At 47.3% G+C, this 22,907-nt stretch overlaps 1 protein-coding gene and 1 pseudogene across 1 annotated transcript in view; both read left to right on the forward strand.

Moving 5' to 3' along the window:
• LOC147641165 (biotin--protein ligase 2-like) overlaps positions 1-22,907 on the forward strand; it is a 97,430-nt gene that overhangs the window by 60,108 nt on the left and 14,415 nt on the right. The window lies entirely within an intron of this gene.
• On the forward strand, positions 1,845-22,601 carry LOC147641166 (uncharacterized; annotated as a pseudogene).

The following is a 22,907-nucleotide window of genomic DNA, read 5'->3' on the forward strand; positions in this document are numbered from 1 at the left end:
GAGTCAGCTCACCGACAGGGGATGAGACAGGCCACCTCCCAAGGTTCAGGAGGTATTGCAGTGCTTTTCAGGCATGGGTTACATGAGCATGTTCGAGTCGTAGCACGAGACTCGGAGGCGAGATACATGTGGATTAGCTTACGCCTCTCGGAGACCAGATGGATTTATATCGCCCTTTGCTACTTTCCTCCGAAGGGGTCGCGGTTTGCCACCACCGAGGAGCCAGTTGGAGGAGAGGCTAGTGAGTCTCCATACTCTGTCTTATCTGAGGAGATCTTACACTATTCGACACTGGGAGAAGTCTTCTTGATGGGGGACTTCAATGCATGGACTCAGAGCAGACAGTGCGAGATCTATGACTTTGAGGATCCCCTGAGACTAGAGCCGCTAGCTACAGAGGATACAGGGACCACTCGGATCTCCGCTGACGGAGGAGCTGACAGCACTGGATATGGGCAACATTTGCTGGAGCTTGGGGCCCGACACCATCTCGTTATTTATAATGGGATGACTCAGTGGCCAGATTCAGGTGGGTTGACTTGCTTTCCAGTGGGAGGCGGCAGTAGTACAGTGGATTATGTGATGGGATCCCGGGAGGCAGCAGATATGGTGTCTCACTTCACCGTACCACAATGCCCCATTGGGGCGGATCATACATACCTATCCCTCACTTTCAGGAGCTTATTGGAGACCCACCCACCCATCATACAGCCACCACGCAGTATTTTTTACTTCACTCAGGACCTAGCCGAGGTGTATGACTATCATGTTCATGATCAGCTATTTGCCTTAGATCCATTGGCACCCATGGCCATGCTCACCTCCCAGCTCTCACATGTACTGCACTCCGCAGCCCGCGAGGAGTTTCCCATACCACATACAGACAGGACGACCACCTACATCTGGGAGCATGCCCCAGAACCGATGGTATGATGATGAGTGCAGAAACCTTTACCGCAGTCTCCGAGTGCAGAGGGCTCGCGGGGAGATCGCCCGGAGGCAGGCAAGGAGGAGGATGCATACTCTCACCCGCTGTAAGCGGCGAGCTTATGAGAAGGCTCAGTACTGGGACACATATCACATGCTCATGAGCAGAGGTGCTGCTGCTGCTTGGAGGAGACTCAGAGAGCCCCGTCCTCCCACACCTATTGCCGATCCTCATGAGCAGAGATGCTGCTGCTGCTTGGAGGAGACTCAGAGAGCCCCGTCCTCCCACACCTATTGCCGATTCTCAGACCTGGCAGACATATGCAGAGAGACTTTATGATGTGCCTGCACAGCCCCCTATACCACAGTCCACAGAGCCATGCTCCACAGTCTCCACCTTCTTCACCCCACCTATGGTTAGGAGGGCCATATGCCGACTCCAACATGGACGGGCGAAAGATCATACAGGATTACAGGGAGAGCATCTCATCTATGCTATTGATACATTGGCACCATTTCTTGCTCATCTCTTCAACAGAACTCTGTCAGAGGGGTTTCCGGCTGAGTGGACGATGCACACTATTGTGCCGATCCATAAAGCGGGAGATGTACTAGACCCCGGGAACTACAGGACCATCATGATTGGCCATATATTGGCCAAACTATACGGGGCAGTTTTGGAGGCAGAGCTGAGCACTCATGCAGAGGTTGGGGGATTGAGAGCAACAGGCCAGGCAGGCTTCCGTCGAGCCTTCTCGACCATCGACCACATTTTTACATTGAGGTGCCTGATTGATCAGGCCAAGGCACAGAGGCAACGGCTCTATTGTTGCTTTGTGGGTTTCCGCAAGGCATTTGATACTGTGCCCAGAGAGTGCCTCTTTCGGCGACTACAGACACTAGGCATACCTTCAGATATGATGTGGGGCATATACAGGCTATACGAGCAGGTCTTTGGGAGAGTCCGATGCCCAGGAGGCTTGTCCGACAGAGTTGCTAGCACCATTGGTGTGAAGCAGGGGTGCCCGCTCTCCCCCACGCTCTTTGGGCTCTATATTGATGAGGTGGTCGATTACATCACACAGGGAGGAGGCTCTGGGGTTGAGCTATCAGGTATTACTGTCCATGTTATGCTTTATGTTGATGACATCGTCTTGGTATCCGACACGCAGGTTGGGCTTCAAAGACACCTTGTGGCTCTTGATGACTTCTGCGCACAGCAGGGGCTCACAGTGAACCTTGGGAAAACCAAGGTTATGATCTTCCACACTTCACCCGCAGTCAGGAGCCACACTACTCTCACATTAGCAGGAGGGCGGGTCGAGGTGGTGAGCTCTTATGTTTACCTTGGCACCACATTTACTAGCTCAGCTGGACGCTTCTCCATGGCTCGGGCAGTCCGAGACAGAGTGACCCGGGGGTATGCAGCTCTTGCTGGCCTTGAGCGTCAGTGTCATCAGGCACATTTTCAGGAACCCCGCACGAAGGGGTGGCTCTTTGATACATTAGTGACACCAGCCTTGATGTATGCAGCAGCGGTTTGGGCACCAGGGCTTGCAGCCTCCACATGGGTACAGCTGAAGAGACCATAGATCTTGATGCTCTCGAGGATGATACGCAGCAAACCATCCGTCCCGCACGACATTGTTCAAGCTGAGTTTGCTACACCACCTATGGCAATGGAGGCATTGTTCGAGACGATCTCCTTTATATACAGGATGAGGGAGATGCCCATGGAGAGATTATCCCGCCGAGCTTTTGAGGCATCTAGACAGCTGGCCGAGGCTGGACACACTGGATCTTGGTATGCAGAGATGCTACAGTGGTTCTCACATCATGGTATAGACATTGAGCGGTTGCCACCTTTTCAGTATGATCAGTCTGCTCCACGGGGTTACCTCTCTCTCAATGAGAGGAACAGAGTGATGAGGCAGGACATATGGCAGCACTACATACAGGAGACATGGACAGCACCAGAGAGCCCACTACCACCGAAGATGCTGTACTACAGAGACCACTTTATGAGCATTTCAGGGGATGGGTTTATACATCGACCGCGGTACATGGATGTATACATGCCACACAGCTCTCGCGTTGCTATTGGACAGCTACGAGTCTCATCACATCAGCTAGAGATAGAGGCTGGGAGAGCGGCACGGGTTCCTAGAGCTGAGCGGATATGCAGATTGTGCCGCGAGGAGGTGGAGACTGAGGATCACTTTGTATGTAGGGTCAGAGATAGATATGCAGGATTGTTTGAGGAGCACTCTTCACTACATCAGTTGATGGAGGCCTCAGACCAGCGACAGCTTGGCAGCAGACTACTACTAGAGCTTCATAGTTCTCGAGAGAGACTCCTCCAGACACCCGCTCCCACTAGGGGTGGGAGCTCACAGATTTCTTCCAGAGAGCTATGCCAGTGCCAGCTGATGTACCACGTGGGGTGACCGCAAAGAGAGCAGAGGAATTGAGAGCCAGGAGGAGACCTAGACAGACTGGACATAGAGCACCCCGACTCCGTCACCGAGAGATAGCAGCTATCCGAATGAGACACCAGATGGAGACACAGGAGAGGCTAGCTCGCTTTCATGCAGACTCAGGGTACATGTTCATGCCATTCACAGCCTCAGCATCGGCGATGTATGATATCTTATATCCCTCTTATGGCACTGGATGGAGTTAGACATAGATCTGCATAGCATGCTTGTACTACCCCTTCAGCATATAGAGATGCATCTTGCCTTAGCACTCCATCCACATCCCCACCCCCCTTATATTGTTTGTATATGGGCTCCACCGATCCATGATGATTCACAGTTGTATCCAGACACATGCACACTTTTTTTGTTTCTTTTCTTCCGATGACCGGAAGAACACAGTTGTATTATTTTTTGTCTCATAGGCCGACTTTGGCCTCTCGTAGACGTTAATATATCTTTCTTTCTTTCTTTCTTTCTCTCCTCTCTCTAGAAGTGGACGCCAACCATATGGGGGATTCTCTTTTCATTTTTGGACACACTTATGGGAAAGCTGATTTTCCTCTTTTTCATGATTCCCATAGTCATGAAAACTTGAGAAATCTTGTCTTCTACTCATATAGTCTCCATATGATCACCAATTTGCAAAATTCCTCTTCTATTCAAGTATTCTATCGTCCCCAAATTTTTTGTAAACCCTAATTTACAGAAACCCTAATTCTTACAAAAACCCTAATTTTGGGGCAACCAGAGTACATCTATAGCGCTCTGCTTTGTACATCTTTTGCACCCAAATGCCCCAATTTTGGAGTCCGAATACATGCTGAAAACCCTAATTTCAGCCGGGAGTGGAAATGGATCCTTGGAAGTGTGGACATCAACCATACGATGGTTGTATTCAAAGTCAAGAAGCATAATTGCGGTAAGAGCTCATTTAAGCTCTCTTTCACTTACTCAAGATTCGAATACTAGTCATTATGGTCCTATGTCTCGGTCTTGGCACACACAGTGTTTGTGTATGGATGCCAATGGAGCATAGTTGCATTTGATTAGCTATGAGGGATCGAGGAGTGAGACGGTGAAATCAAATGGAAGCTATGAAACCAATCAACCGCATCAACAACTATGTTTGCAATGCTATTTTCATTTGCATGAATGCCTATGGATAGTTTGGCATGTGAATGCCCGTGAAGCTTGTAACAGGAACCTTGATAATACAATCTATTACAAGGGGGGTCGGCCCTTTCCGGCCCTAGTTCAGTGTGTAAGTGATTTCAATTTTCAGTTTTGTTAAGCTTCATTTTGTGGTGCCATTTTCAACTTGTTTAATTGTGTTAATTGCTTAAGGGTAAGGCAAGATTGTGCTCAACCCCGAACGGGGAAGTCTCATTGGTATCAGAGCCTAGGATCTTCTCTCTTCTAAGTTCTTCCGAGGAAGACGATCCAAAATCTTGCAAACACTAGCATTTAGCATTGTTAGACAATATGGCAAGTCATATAGGTACCTTGCGGGATGTAAATGCAAAACAATATGTATATGTGGAGCATGGAGAAGAGAATGTACACAGTGATGCTCATATGCATAAACAAGACATGGCTGAAAATGTCTCTCATGCATTTCATGATGGCAAAGTGCATGGTGGACAGCCGTCCCATGCTAGAGAGGAAGAGCATGTAACATATGTACATTTGGGACAGCCGTCCTGTGGCAAGGAGAAGGCTTTGGAGGAAACTGGACATGAAGCTATGCAGGTTGAAAGTGTAACTCTCAAGAAGCAACTATGTGAAATGCAAGGCCAACTCAAAAGCATGCATGAAGGTTCACAAACTAAGAACGTATCTCGTATGACAAGGTAGCCCACCTTTGTGAATGATGCATTAGAAAATGTTGCATTGGAATTGGGAGTGTAGCCAAGAGATATGGCCATCTCTTATCTTATGTGACAAGGTGATGTAATCACAAGTAAACAAGGTGGGCTTATGTTCAAAAAGCCACCTAATGTAAGTTGGCCTTCTCTTGTGGCATCAAAATTGAAATCGGTTGTGCATAGGAAAAGAGAGGAGTCTGCAACCTCTCATTATGCCTCTACCACACATGCCACTTCCTCTCGTAGGCCTCCTCCTAGACCACTTGAAAACCTTCCCAAAGAGCATATGCATAAATCAACCTCTCTTAAGTATGGAGCATAAATATGTGCCTACTTTGGATACAGGGAAGCGGCCAGCCATGGCACCTGAAGAAGAAACCCACCGCCATAGAAAGAAAGCCAAAGAATTTGATGTGGGTGACAAGTATGTAAAATTTGAGGTTTATCATGGGGAGTATGATTCGGGTAAAGCATTATCTTTCATCTCCCAGTTTGAAATTGCATTCCATGAAGCCAACTATTCTGAGAGTTCAAAACTCAAGACATGTGGGAATGTACATTAAGGACACCGCTGCACATTGGTGGTTGGCCGAGAAACTTGCAGGCAATACCATTGCTACATGGGCTGAATTTAAAGAGAAGTTTTATGAGCAGTTTTTGCCTCGAAATTTTGTCAAAGACATATGCCAGAAATGGGATAGGTTGGAACAAAAAGAAGGGCAATCTATTTCCTCTTATGTGTCAAAAGTTTTGGGAGGTGCTAATGGAAGTACGTCCCTTCATGAAGATAAATGAAGAGGAAAAGAAGAGGAAGTTTGAATCGGGATGGCAACCCATCTTCCAACGAGGGCTGCAAGTTTATCCCAATCAAACTTTACGCCAAATTATAAACTCCGTCTTGGCTTCGGAAGAGCTAAATGTTAAATGGGTGCAATCCAGGATTGATGCGAGCTTGGGAAAGGGCAAGGACAAGGCTGGCCCTTTTGTTCAAAGGAGTGGACAGCCACCAAGAAGAGATTTTGGAAATGCAAAACGTGAGCATAAGGCTGAAAATTCTGGTTTTAAGGATACTAAAGGCATGCATAAGGCCAAAGATGCAAAGGAGAAGAAGAAACCACCAAAAAAGAGCACTTTTGGGTTATTTCCGCAACAAAGAATGCAATATATGCGTGAAGGGAAATGCTTTAGTTGTGGTAGTAAAAGCACTTTTGGGTTATCTCCGCAACAAAGAATGCAATATATGCATGAAGGGAAATGCTTTAGTTGTGGTAGTAAAGACCACATTTCTCCTCAATGCCCAAACAAGAGCAAGAAAGAAGAAGAGCCCAAACCACGTATAAACATGATACATGATGTGTAGGGTATTACGGGCCATGCAAGCATGGAAACAATGGTATGCAAAGCATGGGGTCAACTCAAAGACCAGCCCGCCTTATTCATGTTTGATAATTGCTCTACTGACAACTTCATCTCCACTCATATGGCTGCTGCCTTGGAGATTGAAGTAGGTGAAATGGGACCCAAAATAAATGCATGTTTAGCCTTTATTGAGAAGGATGTGAAGGTCACTCCTCCCATTGGAAAGCTGAGAATTCACATCCAAGGCTATCTCGACCACGAGAACTTTCTCATTGCGTCTCTTAGTGGATGTGATGTGTTACTTGGAAAACCATGGAATGCACGCCTTGAGCCCAGCAAAAACTACAAAACCAACAAGATCTCTTTTATGTACAAAGGGAGAGAGCATTGTATAGATGCCGGCTTGTCGGGTGACACTATACCCGTTGTATCTCATGTACAAATCAATAAAGCAATGAAAAAGAGTGTTTGTTCGTACTTGGTTTTTGTACGTGATGAAGTGGAACATGCTAATGTACATATGGATACCCTTACACATGATAGGTTGAATTTTTTAAGTGAGTTTAAGGATTGTTTTGCCGACTCTCTTCTTGATGGTATGCCTCCCTTTTGACCAGAAGACCACCGTATTGAATTAGTGCCAGGAAGTTCACCACCAAATGGGCCAGCATATCGTGTGAGTGCTTGCCAGCAAGAGGAGATCATGAAACAGGTTGGGGAGCTATTAGAGAAGGGCTTAGTGCGGCCAATCTCATCGCCATTTTGCTCACCCGTTCTCCTTGTGCAAAAGAAGGATGGTTCATTTCACATGTGTGTGGATTACAGGGCATTAAACAAGATAACCATCAAAAATCGGTTTCCAATTCCGAGGATAGATGATATCTTGGACAAATTGGATGGATCATCATGTTTTAGTCGCATTGATCTAAAGAGCGGCTATCATCAAGTGCGAGTGATGCTAGAGGATGTACATAAAACAACTTTTCACACTTCTTTTGGTCTCTATGAGTACTCGGTTATGCCTTTCGGTCTCACCAATGCTCCAGCTACTTTTGACCGCATGATGGACCGAATTTTCAGAAATCATAGAGTATTTACATGTGTCTTTTGCTGCTGATGAGTACGTAAGGAACCTTCATATTACCTTTGCATAGGTTCGGACAGCCATTGAATGCTCTCAAGCAAAGCATAAGAAGGCTACTGACAAGAATAGAAGGCAATTGAATATCAAAGAAAATGATTTGGTATTGCTGAAATTTGAGAAAGCCAGGCTTAGTAAGAGACGTGGTAAGGAGGGAGCATGCCCTAAGCTCTCTACCAGGTATTATGGACCCCTCAAAGTGATCCAAAAGATAAATGATGTGGCTTTCCAGCTTGTGTTGTCGGATCATTGGAAGATACACAATGCATTCCATGTGAGCCTCTTGCGCAAGTATGTGGGACCTCCACCTGTGGAACCAATCCTAGAGGATCCATCGGAAGTGGATGAGCTGAAGAGGTTTTGCAACCCGAATAAAATATAAATTGTCTTTCATAAAGAGCATAAACTTGCAGGTGGCAAGCTACAAAGACGCTATCCTATGAAATTCAAGAATTATTCTCCCATGGATGCAAAGTGGATGGATGAAGCTTACTTTCAGGACTATGCACAGCCATTGAGCGCTCTCAAGCAAAGCATAAGAAGGCTATTGACAAGAATAGAAGGCAATAGAAGCATTTTAGTTGCGGTCAACTGTTTAGAAGCAAGGGGGATGTCACCATTTGGGCATTCTCTGCACTTCAGGCTTATGGACGAGTTCTATAAGATGGGTAGGCATGATCGAGGACTTGTTGTCAACACCAAGAGCAAGTAGGCTGGTTATGTAGGCTGGGGATATTGATCCGCGCCTATATCCAGAATATGGTACCATGGGTTACTAAACGGGAAACTGTTTCATGGTGCATTTTTGCATTGCATCTATGCGTGTAAGGTTTTAAACCTGTTTTCGCATAAACTGTTTTGTTGCATGCATGCATTGTGCGTGTAGTTCATGAGTTGGGGATGCCCTCTTGTGAACTGTGCGAGTGAAATTGTCTTTTGACCTTGCTTGTGGGATGTAGACAGGTGGTAAGTATACTACTTTACTCTATGCTGCTTATTTTTCTGTTTTGTAAGTCCACACTGAAATAAGTGTGTCTGTCCCAATTATAAGTGAGTTTGGGCGTCCACACTTCATTAAAGTTCGTGTCATGTGCACGCTAGGGGCAGGCAAATTGGCGAGCTAGAGTGTGATATGTTGTGGGCGGATATGTGCTTTTTGGTCCGCTATTGGTAGCGTGTGCTTTTTGGGCGTTCCTTCCCTATTTATTGGGGGAAGGGGTACCGGTTGGGCACACACCAATGGATGGAGCTCAAGAGTGTAGAGCGTGTGGAGCGGAGAGCTCCACCGTGCAGTAGGCCATCGTCCTTGGGGGGACGACCCCGGGTGGTATGAGACACCGGAGGAGGACGGTGGAAGGACACTCGCGAGGGCATAATGGTCTAGCTCGTGGCTCTGTGGGGACGGCCAAGATTGTGAGCCTCGCTCATGGCTGTCATGGTTGGATGGCAAGTGTGCTTGCACCTAGATATGTTTCTTCCGCTTTGCTTTCTAGGGTTAGCTTTGTCTTGCGTTTCATGGCTGTTTTGCAGGTTGCCCTCTCGGAGAGATAGTCGGTTTTGACAGTTCGGGCGGACAATTCATAAAGAGGTTGGACCAGTTTCCACTCCCGCTCGGCCAGGGACATATTGAGGCGCCCTTCTTAACATGTTATGAGCTTTGGGCGGCCTCCCACATGTCAAGAGGAGAGATGGTTTCCACAGGATCCATCTTTTGGACAGTTTCCGAACATGCAACATACTTTTGGTGCTAACTCACAGAGTTCCTTTTTCGGACAGCCATCTATTCCACAGCAGTCTATGTATCCAGGCTATTTTGGTGGTGGCTCTGTGTTTCAATCCATGACTGGGGGTTATCCTCAGGGAGGCATGGGTATTCCAGGGACTTTTGGAGCTAATTTTCAGCCTGGTATGCAAGGGAATATGTATGGTGGTATGCAGTCCGGAATGCAAGGAAACATGTTTGGGGGCATGCAACCTGGAATGCAAGGAAATATGTATGGGGGCATGCAACCCGGTATGCATAATGGTATGTTTGGAAACATGGCTGGAATGTATGGCATGCCAGGTGTGGGAATTGGTAATGTTGACCCTATGATGGGCATGAATGCTGGGGGTAGCCATCTTGTTAAGCCACTTCCTTACGATAATCTAACGCCTATGGGTAAGGTGAAGGATTATAAGGAAGGGGGAGCTGCTGTGAAATTTGACACATTCAGTGGGGCCAAAGATAAGCTAAAGGCACTTACCTTTTTATAGCAGTTTGATGTTGCTTTTTCTGGTGGTAATTACACGGAGTCCTCTAAAGTGAGAAAAGCTGCGACTTTTCTCAAAGGCAATGCATTGCAGTGGTGGTCTACTCTTCTTTTACAGGGCATAGCACCATCTACTTGGGTATAGTTTAAAGAGGTGTTCTCTTTTACAGGGCATAGCACCATCTACTTGGGTATAGTTTAAAGAGGTGTTCTCTTCCGTATGGCTCACATCTACCTTTGAGGTGGATGTAATGACAGCATGGCACAAGTTGGATGCATCAAAGTGTGAAAATCTTGAGGATTATAATAAGAAGTTTTGGGAAGCTTTACTCCCAGTTACTTCTTATCGTGTAGTGCCTTTGTCTGAGCAGGTGGAGAAGTATTGTTGTGGGCTGCCCAAGGAAGTGCGTGACTATTGCATAAAGACTCGAGTAACAAATATGTCACAGATGATAGAGAATGCTATGACAGCGAATGCGTTACTCACTGGAGTCTCATCTAGATTTAAAGGAAGTAAAAGCTCAAGCAAGAAATCTGAAAAGTCAGGGCATGCTTCGCGTGATGCAAAAGGGTCTACAGAGAAGCGGTATAAGAAGTTACCAATGCCCAAGAGAACTCCTGAGGAGAGAGAGGCTTTGATGGATGCTCGGAAATGTTTTTACTGTACAGAGGAGGGACATATGTCTTTTAATTGTCCCAAACGTAAGTCCCAAAAGGACTCTGACACTAAAGGGGAGGGAAGCAAGGCGCCACGAGGTTTTCACGTTGACGGGAGCTGATAGCACGAGGGATACAGAAGGATAAGTGGTGACGGCTGGAAACGCAGAGGAGAGAAGCTGCTGGCAAGGAGCCCTCTTAGCACACCAGCTGTAGCGAGGAGAGACGCGAAGGCAGACGCCGACAGGGTCTAGTGGATGGCGCTCTTGTGAGTGGACAGAGCAACTAGAAGGTTGCGTTGGTTTGTGGTGGCGATTGGGTTAGCTGGCGCGCTGGTGGACGGCCTGGCTGACAACGCAAAGGAAAAGGAGACAAGCAGCTTTCGAAAAGCGAGGGAGGCTGGTAGCGCAAGAGGAAGAGGAAAGCTTGAAGCTGTCTGGTGAGAGAAGCTGGTAGCGCAGACGGCACAGCTGGGAGCAGGTTAGAGAGGGGTGCTGGCTGTTGCAGGGAAAGGGAGATGGGTGTTGGTCGTGACCACCTCTCCTGAGGGAGAGTGGATGTTAGAGGGAGTACTGTTTTTTTTGCTTTGAGAGCTGGCTGCAAGCAGAGAGGTGAGGGGGGCGTCCACGGCAAGAAGGGAGGCTGCAGAGGTGTTGACTGAAGTGCAAGGACATAAAAGGTGGTGGCGACTTGTTGGGGAGCCGCCGGGGCAGCAAAGAGCGAAAAAAGCAAAGTGTCAACAGGTGTGGCAGTGACTGCAACGAAGAGAGAGAGAGCTGGCAGGACGGCTGGCAGTGAAGCCGTGAAGGAACACGTCGACAGCAGAGAGGGCTGATGGCAATAAAACAGTGGTGAAAGAAAGAACACTCGTGGGCTGCTGCAGTGGTGGCTGGTAACAAAGAGAAGGGGTTTTGGCGTCTCTGCGGGCTGAGCAGAGAGAGAGAGAGAGAGAGAGAGAGAGAGTGTGTGTGTTTTTTGTGGGTTACTACCTCCTGGAGTTTCAGGCCAGGGGTGTTGTTTTTTTGTTGATCAGCTGTGGTGGCTGGTGTCTGGATATCCAACTCTGTAAAGATGAAGGTCTGTTCTGAAATATAAGTCTTGTTCATGCTCTTTGGTCTGGTGTTCTGGGTGTTTGTATGCGTGTGTGGAAGTGTGGCACTCTATAAAGGCGTAGACAGCTTTACCGCTTCCGTGTCATCACCGTAGCCTGCAGGTACTGTCTGTACCAGCCGCAGCCAACCTGCTCAGTGTTCGCCTGTACCTGCAGCACCTGTACCACCGCCTGCTCTGTACGGGCAACATCCACCAGCACTGTACGGCCTGCAAACACCTGGTCTTTACGGCCAGGTTCTGTACGGCTTGCTCTTTACGCAGAAAATCCAGCAGCCAGTCGACAGAGTTTCTCTTCTCCTCCACGCACGTAGCTTGCACGCCTTCCCAAAAGCAAGAGAGAGAGACATGAGAGAGGCGTGTAACTCCCAAAAGTGGAGTTACCCCCCTTCCAATAATATCCTAGGCCCCTTTTTTTAATATTCATTAAAGTTCCTAAGGGCCTCTTATGCCTAGGGGCCACCCAAGGTTAAAACATTAAAAATATTAATGTTCTTGGTCCCCCTTCACATTTGAAGATGTCCACACATCATACCATTTGTCCGGGCACCCCAAATATGAATCATTTAATATTTATTTTGCTCACCAACCACCATGCCCACACTTGTGCTGTTCCATTTTCACAGGGTCATGACATACCCCCCTCTTGAAAAATGGCAAGCGTCCTCGAATGCAATCTGGTGATACAGCAAAATATCCAAAGTGAAATGTACAATATGGCAAGATCAGCGTCCCAATCTCTCTAAGCCATGCATATGTAACAACATTCACTGCAAACCAATGGTATAGTAGTAGTCCAAGTTGTATACCACTGTGAACCATACACAACCACAACATCCAATGTGACTAGTACACATATATCATAGAAGTCCCATAAACAGATGCACTGTCATAGCCATCAGTACCTTCGGGTGAGACAAAAGCTACACCAAGCGACCTCTAGATGTCATCTGAGCCTGTCTGTAACAAGGGAGTGGAGGTGCTACCCCCCTCTTGAGCATCAGGCAATGCTCCAGACCCATGCTCTGCTGAACCTGAATGAGCCGTAACAAGAGTCGGCTCCAACTCAAAGGCATCGAGATAAAGCTGCAAAACCTGAGGTGAATCTGTTAAGTCACCTTCCTCCATCCACTTCGCATCCATCGGTGAATAGTTCTTAAACTTCACAAGATAGCGACGGGAAACTTTACCTCGTACCTTTCTTTCCTTATGTGCCAGTATCTGCTCTGGAATAAGAACCTCATCAAGTTCCTCAACTTCCGGCTGAGCCTCATCTGATACATCCTCAGGCACATCCCCACGGAAAGGTCTAAGTAGACTCACGTGAAATGCATTGTGAATTCTCCAGTGATCTGGTAGCTTCAAGCGCTAGGCCACCTCGCCAATCTTTTCCAATACCTGAAAAGGTCCATAATAGCGCATGCTCAACTTAGGGAATAAGCGCTCTTTACCCTTCATCTTCTTGAGCCTAGCTTTTTCAAAGCGCAAAAGAACCCAATCACCCAATGCAAACTCTAATGCACGTCTGTGACGGTTTGCTGCTTTCTTTTGCTTTTGTTGAGTTTTCTGGAGTGCCAACTTAACTCTCCGATAAGCTTCATCCATGTTCTCCACATACTAATCAGCCTCAAAGATCTTATCCTTTGTGTGCAAAATGGGTGGTACCTTCTTCCCTCCTTCCACAATCTCAAAAGGCGCCTTGCCCGTCGAGGTATGGACAGTGTTGTTATATGCAAACTCTACCAAAGGAAGATACTTTTCCCATTGTTGCTTGTGCTCTCACACATAACACTTAAGAAGATCTAACACTGTAGAATTAGCCTCTTCCGATTGACCATCTGTTTGTGGATGAAATGAAGAGGAAAACTTGAGAGTTGTATCCATGTTGTCAAACAACCCTCTCCAGAATAAACTCGTCATCCCCGTGGATCACGGTCACTAATGATAGACGAAGGCAAGCCATGATACTTGAAGATGTTCGCCATAAACAACTTCACCATATGATCAACTTTGATCGTCTTACGCACGGGAATGAAATGAGCCTGCTTACTGAACCTGCATATGATAGTCCAAATGCCATCATTCCCCGTTTGTGTACGTGGAAGATCAAATATAAAATCCATGGCAATGCTCTCCCATGGTCTATCTGGAATAGGTAAAGGTTGAAGTAAACCCTGGTGTCTTTTGACAGTCAAACTTCACCTTCTGACATACGATGGATTGCCTAACAAAAGCATCAACATCTCTTCTCAAGGTTGGCCAATAAAAGAAAGTTTCAACTGCTTTTATCGCGGCGTCAATACCTCTATGACCTGCATACGGTGGAGCATGACTTTCAATCATTACCTCGAGTCGCAATTGCCTGGTAACACAGTCTACCATGCATCAACAAAAACCCATCTCTGAGAGTATAATGATCATGCCGCTGACCCTCAGACATCTGATCATAGAGCCTTCCAAAATCCTCATCATGGGCATACTGCTCTTTCATCTCATCAAGCTCATGATGATAAGCAAGTGAAATTGCGGAGGAGACCTGTGGCTTGCGTGACAAAGCATCTGCCACAACATTCTTTTTGCCTTCCACATGCACAATCTGGAAGTGGAACATAGACAAAAAGTTTGCCCATCGCATATGCTTCTCAAAAAGCTTAGTTTGTGTGAGGAAATAACGCAAGGTCTGATGTCACGACCCTGTGTTTTCCTCTGGACAATATGCAGGTGTGCACGGGGACATGGTGGACAGTGTGAATGGCATCAGGTTGGAGTGAAAAAGGAAGCCCATGTGTGGACAACCCCAGGTGTGAAAGGGGGCAAAGAGACATTAATTAAAAAGGTTTTATAACCTTTGGTGGCCAAAAATTAATGTTTTTAAAGGTTTCAAAACCTTGGAAGGCCCCTAGAGCAATTTTTAGAGACTACTCCACTTTTGGAGGCCCACATCTCTTTCTTGACTCTCTCTCTTGCTTTTGGGGGAGGAGGCGTGCATGTTGGCTGCGTGGAGGAGTAGTGGACTGCTTATGTTGGCTGCGCACAGGAGAATTCATGCAGATCTGTACGACTGTACGGACAGCTGTACGGACAGGACAGAAACAGGCGCTGGACAGTTTTGCCGCAGGCGGCGCTGGACAGATCTGGCTGCGCAGGTACAGGCGTGTACAGGCAGCGCTGGACAGAGCAGCGCATGTTTTTCTCTACGCACAAGGGGCTGGACTGCAGGTACAAGTCGGCTGCGTGGAGGAGAAGACAGTCGGGCAGGGATTGCACAGAGCGTGGGTCTCTCCCCCTTCATGGTGAAAAGATGCGCAGGCAGTTACAGGGCTGCTGGAGGCGGATAGAGCTGGCGCAGAGACTGTCGGCATGGACTCCACGTGGATGGCCTGCAGAGGTGCACATGGTGCTGAACCTCCTTGCAACAGGAGTGTTTTGGGACAGTTTATGGGCTGTTTTTGGTTGGTTGCGAATTCAGCTATGTGCTTGGGTTTCCGGCTGCAAGTACAGGTCACTTGAATATGTTTCTTGGCATGGGAGTGATGCAAGCTCGCATGGCTGCGTGCTCATGGAGCAGATTGTTTTCTTTGTGCTGGAAAGGAACAGAGGGACCCACAGATATGGGCATCTCTAGGTTGCCAGATGTTTCATGAGGGAACAGGTAACTAGATGTATGCCGTTGTTGGCACTGTTGTTGGATGGTGCCATGAATGGTTCTGTATGGAAACAGGACAGAAGTTTCAAAGGGAAACAGGCCTAAGGGTTTCATGTGGAAACAGGTCGCAGGCTTCTCGAGGAAACATGTTTTTGGGTTTTCTCCAAGAGATAGGTCACATGCAGGCAGAAGGTACAGGAGTGGACACGTGTTTGGTACAGCCTTGCTACTGATTGGATAGGGGACAGGGAATCCATGACAGAGATGGATAGTACCCTTGGAAGGTAGAGAGGGTTGGTACAGGTGTGTCAACTGTATGGTATGCTGTGCTATGATACGAGTTCTCTTTTGAGAGACAGTTTGGGAGTCTGTGTTGTGATGCAGGAGCACTGGATGTGTTAGGGTGTGATGCTGTTCATAGTGTGAGAGGCTATGGATGGTTGTGGCAGCCTTGATCATAGGAGAAAGCTTCTGTATGCAGACTCAATGTGAGAGAGTCTTTCGATGTGAATAATGGCTGGATTTGTTTGTGGATGCCGAGTGGACAAGAAGCCAGATGCAAGTTCTTTGCAGGCTTCAAGGGATCTACTGTGACGGCTGAGTTTTCAGCCTTATTGTAATCAAAGCTCTTCTAATCAATTAAAGAAACACCGCAAGGGGCACCACTGCGATTTGGGGCCAATCGGTGTCTGTGTACTGTTTGTAGGAGCACTCTAGCTCCCCCTGTTTGTTTTCCTTTTCTAGGTCCTCAATGGCGTTGAAGTGTTTTATGTGCGAGTGTTTGTTTCACCGCCCGTCAGGCCGGTCTGATGATCTGTCTGCACAGTGAAATCAGCCCCAAGCAAATAGTGTTTCCATGTAGAAAGAGCATGAATTACAGCCAACATCTCTTTCTCATAAACCTGTAAATGCTTCTCGGCATTCTGCAATATTCGACTCTCATAGGCTATCACATGTCCTTCCTGCATGTGAACTGCCCCAATGCTGTTTCCACATGCATCACATTGGACAACAAAAGCCTTTCGGAGGTCCGGTAATGCCGATACTGGATCCGAAGTAAGCTTTTCTTTAAGCTTTCTAAAGACTGTAATTTCCTGATCAGCCCATCTAAACGGAGTTGCCTTCTTTGTTAAGGCATGAAGGGGCGAGGCAATTTCAGCAAAATACCGTATGTACCGCCTGTAATAGGAACACAATCCCAAAAAGCTGCGTATATCATGCACGGTTCTCAAATCTGGCCAATTAAGAATTGCTTCCACCTTCGATGGATCCATACGGACTCCATGCTTAGACACAATATGCCCCAAGAAGTGTATCTCTTGCAAGAAGAACTCACTCTTCTTGCCATTAATAACCAACCTATGGTTCCGGAGTTCTTCAAACACAATGGCCAAATACCTTCTGTGCTCCTCCTCAATGTGTGAATGCACAATCATATCATCAAAGAATGTGCCCACAAACGCTCTATGAGGCCGGAAAATCCTGTCCATCATTCTGTTAAATGTGGCAGGTGCATTTGTCAAACCAAAGGGCATAACCAAGAACTCATATAACCCAAACGTGGTTCCAAATGCTGCCTTATGCACATCCTCGGGTCTAATATGTATCTGATGATACCCGCTTTTCAAGTCAATCCGACTGAAGACTGTGGAGCCCTATAAGCGGTCCAAAATGTCATCGATCCTCAGAATGGGGAATCGATTCTTGATGGTATTCTTGTTCAGCGCCCTGTAGTCAATACACATGCGCCAAGAACCATCTTTCTTTTGCACTAAGAGTACAGGTGAGCAAAAGGGTGATGAGCTAGGCTGTATCAACCCTTTATTCAACAGCTCCTGTACCTGACTCATAATTTCTTCTTGTTGGGCTGCACTAACACGGTACGGCGGTTTATTTGGTGGAGTACTACCCGGAATTAGATCAATTGCATGATCTTCTGGCCTTTCCGGAGGAAGTTCCCCTGGCAATGACTCGGAAAAACAATCTTGGAACTCACATAAGAAATCAGTCCTGTCCTTATCTAACGTAGACAAATTAGATTTAGACTCATCATCTTTTGCATCCTTTACATAAATCAAGTACGCGGAAAGATGCTTTTTCATTACTGATGAAGTTGCCGAAGTTGATACAATAGGAACAGATTCCCCTTTTAGCTTTACATCCAAAATATGTTCTTTCCCTCTATGAGTCAAAGTAATCTTCCTATTGTATGTATCCACCACCGCATGTACTCTATGGCACCATGGCATACCCAACAAAACATCACATCCATCAAGTGGCATAATGAAAAACTCCTCGCTGTCCACATAACCCTGCAAATGAAGCCTGAGCTTCCTAATAATAGGAGTGACGGGTTCTGCATACCCAGGGCAAGCCATGTTAGCCTCATACAAAGGCCCCATCTCCTCTGCATGGATCCCCAATCGGCCAGCCAAATCCGGTGAAATAAAGTTGGCTCTAGCACCTGTGTCAAAGAAAATCAAGGCATTTTGATCTCTCACTTTGCCCCATGCCCTGCACAACTCAGTCTCTTCACCACCTGGCTGTTCCCCAACAAGATCAGGAACGAACCCTGCATAAGGTTTTGGTTTCTTTGACTTGGGCTTGTATTCCCGGCCTGCAGTTGACGTCCCCCAGCTGTCGTCACCCACCTGCAGCCAACCTCAGCAAAACACAAAGCCACTCCTCTGGCTCTTGCGCACACCAGAGGCCGCCCTCCTGCTCTTTCACGACCCGCCTCATTACAGTGCCGCCCCCCTCTCTCACCTTTTTTTGGCGACCTCCCTCTCCCTCTTCTTCAGCGGACGTCTTTTCTCGAAGAACCCACCACCTTCCTCAAATCAGCATCCCCTTGTTTTTCTAATACTCCCATTACCTTCTTTTCTTGGACCTTCCAGATTTGCCTCATGCACACATCAAATCGACCTCCTAACAATTGATTACCCCATGCTTCCATGAACACCTTCCAGCACAACCTACCAGTGCCCATTTATTTTGGGGACGCACACACATACAAGGCGACCGAATGGCTGACACCATTGCCAGCTGACCACGCCCCGGACACAAGCTTGTGCTTCCAAGATTTCATCATTGTCCCTGCGTATACACTTCCATCAAAGCCCTATGCTTGATTGCCGCATCCACGACGCCCACGCTGAGTCAATGGGTGCTCCCATGACTTTACCACAACACGAACAACACTCATGTACACATGTACAAGTTGAGTTTGAGGTTCCCAAAAAACTTCACACATATTTAGCAACCCCCTTTTTTCTGCTGAGACATTTATGTCCAGCAGCTGTACAAACAGAAACCATTTATCCCCTTGGATCAAACAGAAACCTCGGTGCATCTACCTTCCAATCCTTCAAGCATTTTCCTCTGTCAAATAACCATTGATGGATTCTGTCATGACCTTCCACTTTCAGCAACCCCCTAGGCTCTTTGTATATGGCTTCATCAATATATTCTACTGCACTTCCTCCTCCACACCAGCTCACATAATTTGGTGATGGAAACAACAATTCCTCACCTCTACTCCCCTCTGACACATCTGAGTCCCACTCATAATCATATACTGAAATAACACACATCTGATGATCAACTCCCATCTTATGGTCATCCAATTTGCAGCCCACATCATTGGCTTCCAACTCTCCCTCTGGACAAACTGCCAGACAAGGACTATAGCCAAACAACTCATCCATATGCTGAGCATCAACATGTGGTGTGTCCAAAATAACTCATTTCCTTTCAGCCCATCAACATCAAACACAACAACTTCATGCTTTGTAGACTCATCATTGTCACTTCCCTGTAGTTTCTCCAGCTTCAAGACCATTGGTGATCCTTCAAGGTTCTCCACATCTTGTACAGGCATCCCTACCAAGTCTAAGCTCCCTAAACTCCCAGGCAAAGCATCTTGGTCTCCCTGACCAACAACAATAGCCTCACATGCATTCTCACTACTCACAACCGACTCATTCTCTTGGGCATGACAAGGAACACACACCTTATGATCAGCAACCACACATCCAAAATCTATCACGTCATCATCCAAAGTAGTATGTAACTCATCATCAGTCACACCATCACTCCCTTCCTGCACAACTGGTATGCAAGCATTTGTTACCTTCTCCAAGGAAACCAACTCCAATAGATCATCCAGTGCATTATCAAGAACACAGTACAGCTCATCATCCACACTCTCACAAGTTGCAATATCCAACTCATCACCCGGATCATCCATACATACTCCATCCATAGTATCTTCATTAGTAACACCTTGATCATCACTCTCTGCCTTGACTGGCTGAAGTACTGGCACATGCAAGTCATTACTCTTTTCTGAATCAAAGAGATCACCCAAATCATATCCATACTCAAACACATCAGGCTCCTCAGCATTAACATCACTTTCACAATCCACAACACCATCAATAACCTCATCCTCCTCCTCCTCACCTTCTGAAGGCTCTTCGGGGTTGATTCCTGAAACCTCACCCTTCTCCATTTCCAACACATTAATCTGTCCCATATCCTGCTCTGCAAATATGACCTTATGGGCTTCACAAACATTGGGCTGAATTGCATCCTTCATCTGTATACTAGGGCCAATCACCCTATCACTCATTCCTGTAGATAATTGATGCACACCACCACTAGCTTTGGCTGGCTTCTCACATTGCGGACTGATATGACCCAACTCACCACAATCCCGACATTGCACATCTCTCAAATACCGTCTCCCTCTTCCAATATCTGCTGAATTTCCTTCAGAATCAGATGATGCATGAGTCTTCCTTCCCATAACACCTATGCCTCGTCCTCTTCCTGTAGACTCTATCCAATTCAAGCTTAAAGACTTCATGAGCTCCACTGCTTCATGAACCTCCCTCTTCAAAGAATCCTCCTGTTTAGGAACAACAGCAGCTTTTCTTCCAGGATGCATACTCTCAATCTCTGGCATCTTCACAAACCTCTTTGGCTCTTCCTCCATTCCCAACTGCCTCAGATGCTTCACCTTCCACTCCTTCTCTCGAGCAACTCTGACAGCCTCCTCAAAGCTATCCAGGTTCTTCAGCTCCACCTTCAGACAGAGGGTTGGCTCCAAACCAGCCACAAACCGCTCTCTCTTTATCATCTGCGGGGGTACTTCAGGAATCAAAGCCTCACACCATAGACTCCACAGTCTACCAAACTCAATCAAATACTGATCCACATCCTGACCATCCTTCTGCTGAATGTTACACAACTCCTTCCACACTTCATTCGGACTCTTCACATGGACAAACTGTGCCAAAAATGCAGCTCTGACTACACGGTACTCAGGATCCTGTCAATGAGCATTCTTGTGTGTAGTCACAAACATCTGTAGCCATGCTTTTGCATCACCCTGCAAGCAATAAGTCAAAATCTGAGAAAGGATCTCCGGGATTGCCCTGTCCTTCATCAAGGCTGTAAACTCCATCTTCTCCAGAAACCTGGTTGCATTCTCCTGTGGCAATCGCCAATACTCCGGAAAATCCTGAGCCATCTTCCCAATCTTTCTTCACACAAACCTCTGTTCTCTTACACAACCCGAAGGAAATTTTCTTCCTCTGTGGAGGCACCAAAAAGTGATGACACGGAAGCGGTAAAGCTATCTACGCCTTTATAGAGTGCCACACTTCCACACACGCATACAAACACACCCAGAACACCAGACCAAACAGCATGAACAAGACTTATATTTCAGAACAGACCTTCATCTTTATAGAGTTGGATAACACCAGCCACCACAGCTGATCAACAAAAAAACAACACCCCTGGCCTGAAACTCCAGGAGGTAGTCACCCACAAAAAACACACACTCTCTCTCTCTCTCTCTCTCTCTCTCTCTCTCTCTGCTCAGCCCGCAGAGACGCCAAAACCCCTTCTCTTTGTTACCAGCCACCACTGCAGCAGCCCACGAGTGTTCTTTCTTTCACCACTGTTTTATTGCCATCAGCCCTCTCTGCTGTCGACGTGTTCCTTCACGGCTTCACTGCCAGCCGTCCTGCCAGCTCTCTCTCTCTTCGCTGCAGTCACTGCCACACCTGTTGACACTTTGCTTTTTTCGCTCTTTGCTGCCCCGGCGGCTCCCCAGCAAGTCGCCACCACCTTTTATGTCCTTGCACTTCAGTCGACACCTCTGCAGCCTCCCTTCTTGCCGTGGACGCCCCCTCACCTCTCTGCTTGCAGCCAGCTCTCAAAGCAAAAAAAACAGTACTCCCTCTAACATCCACTCTCCCTCAGGAGAGGTGGTCACGACCAACACCCATCTCCCTTTCTCTGCAGCAGCCAGCACCCCCCTCTAACCTGCTCCCGGCTGTGCCGTCTGCGCTACCAGCTTCTCTCACCAGACAGCTTCAAGCTTTCCTCTTCCTCTTGCGCTACCAGCCTCCCTCGCTTTTCGAAAGCTGCTTGTCTCCTTTTCCTTTGCGCTGTCAGCCAGGCCGTCCACCAGCGCGCCAGCTAACCCAGTCGCCACCACAAACCAACGCAACCTTCTAGTTGCTCTGTCCACGACACCATTGCCAGCAGACCACGCCCCGGACACAAGCTTGTGCTTCCAAGATTTCATCATTGTCCCTGCGTATACACTTCCATCAAAGCCCTATGCTTGATTGCCGCATCCACGACGCCCACGTTGAGTCAATGGGTGCTCCCATGACTTTACCACAACATGAACAACACTCATGTACACATGTACAAGTTGAGTTTGAGGTTCCCAAAAAACTTCACACAACGGCTGGTACAGACAGTAGCTGCAGGCGAAGGACTGTATGGACAGGTGCAGCTGACAAGGACAGCGCAGACCTGTACGGACAGGTACAGGCTGACACAGACAGCGCAGACCTGTACAGACAGGTGCAGGCTGTCAAGGACAGTCCTGTCCAGCAAGTACAGGCGGCGGAAACTGTACGTGCAGAACTGTACGGACAGGTACAACAGGGTACTACAGACCTGTACGGACAGGTACATGCTGCTACAGTACTGTTCAGTCCTGAACAGTTGCAGGCGGCGTTTTATCAGAGTCTAGGTGGTGCATCACTCAGGCGGCTACGGGAAGAACATTACAGACAGGCTGTTGCAAGTACAGACTGGTACAGTCAGTCCCTTTGGTGCAGAACCACGCATTGAATTGGTAAGCTCTGAACTTGTCAATCTTTCTTTCTTTCCATTGGCTTGTGTTTGCTGCAGAGTTGTTTCATCTGGCCCCTTGTGAGAGGAGGGGTATGGTAGTTTGAAGGGTGGAAACAGAGATTGGACAGTGGATGTGTATTTGAACTGAGTTGAAACCATGTTCATGGAACAGCCAGATGTGTGCTCAAGGCTGCCCTGCTGAATTGTCTTGGTTGATTAGAGGGAAGCACAGTGTGTTGCTTTTGTGGGACACAGATCTATGTGTGAATCCTCTGTGTCTTGAGGGCTGCCAGATTGGACATG

Source organism: Cibotium barometz, chromosome 2 (genome assembly GCF_041138505.1).
Source record: "Cibotium barometz isolate CiBa-2024 chromosome 2, ASM4113850v1, whole genome shotgun sequence".
Classification (NCBI taxonomy): domain Eukaryota; kingdom Viridiplantae; phylum Streptophyta; class Polypodiopsida; order Cyatheales; family Cibotiaceae; genus Cibotium; species Cibotium barometz.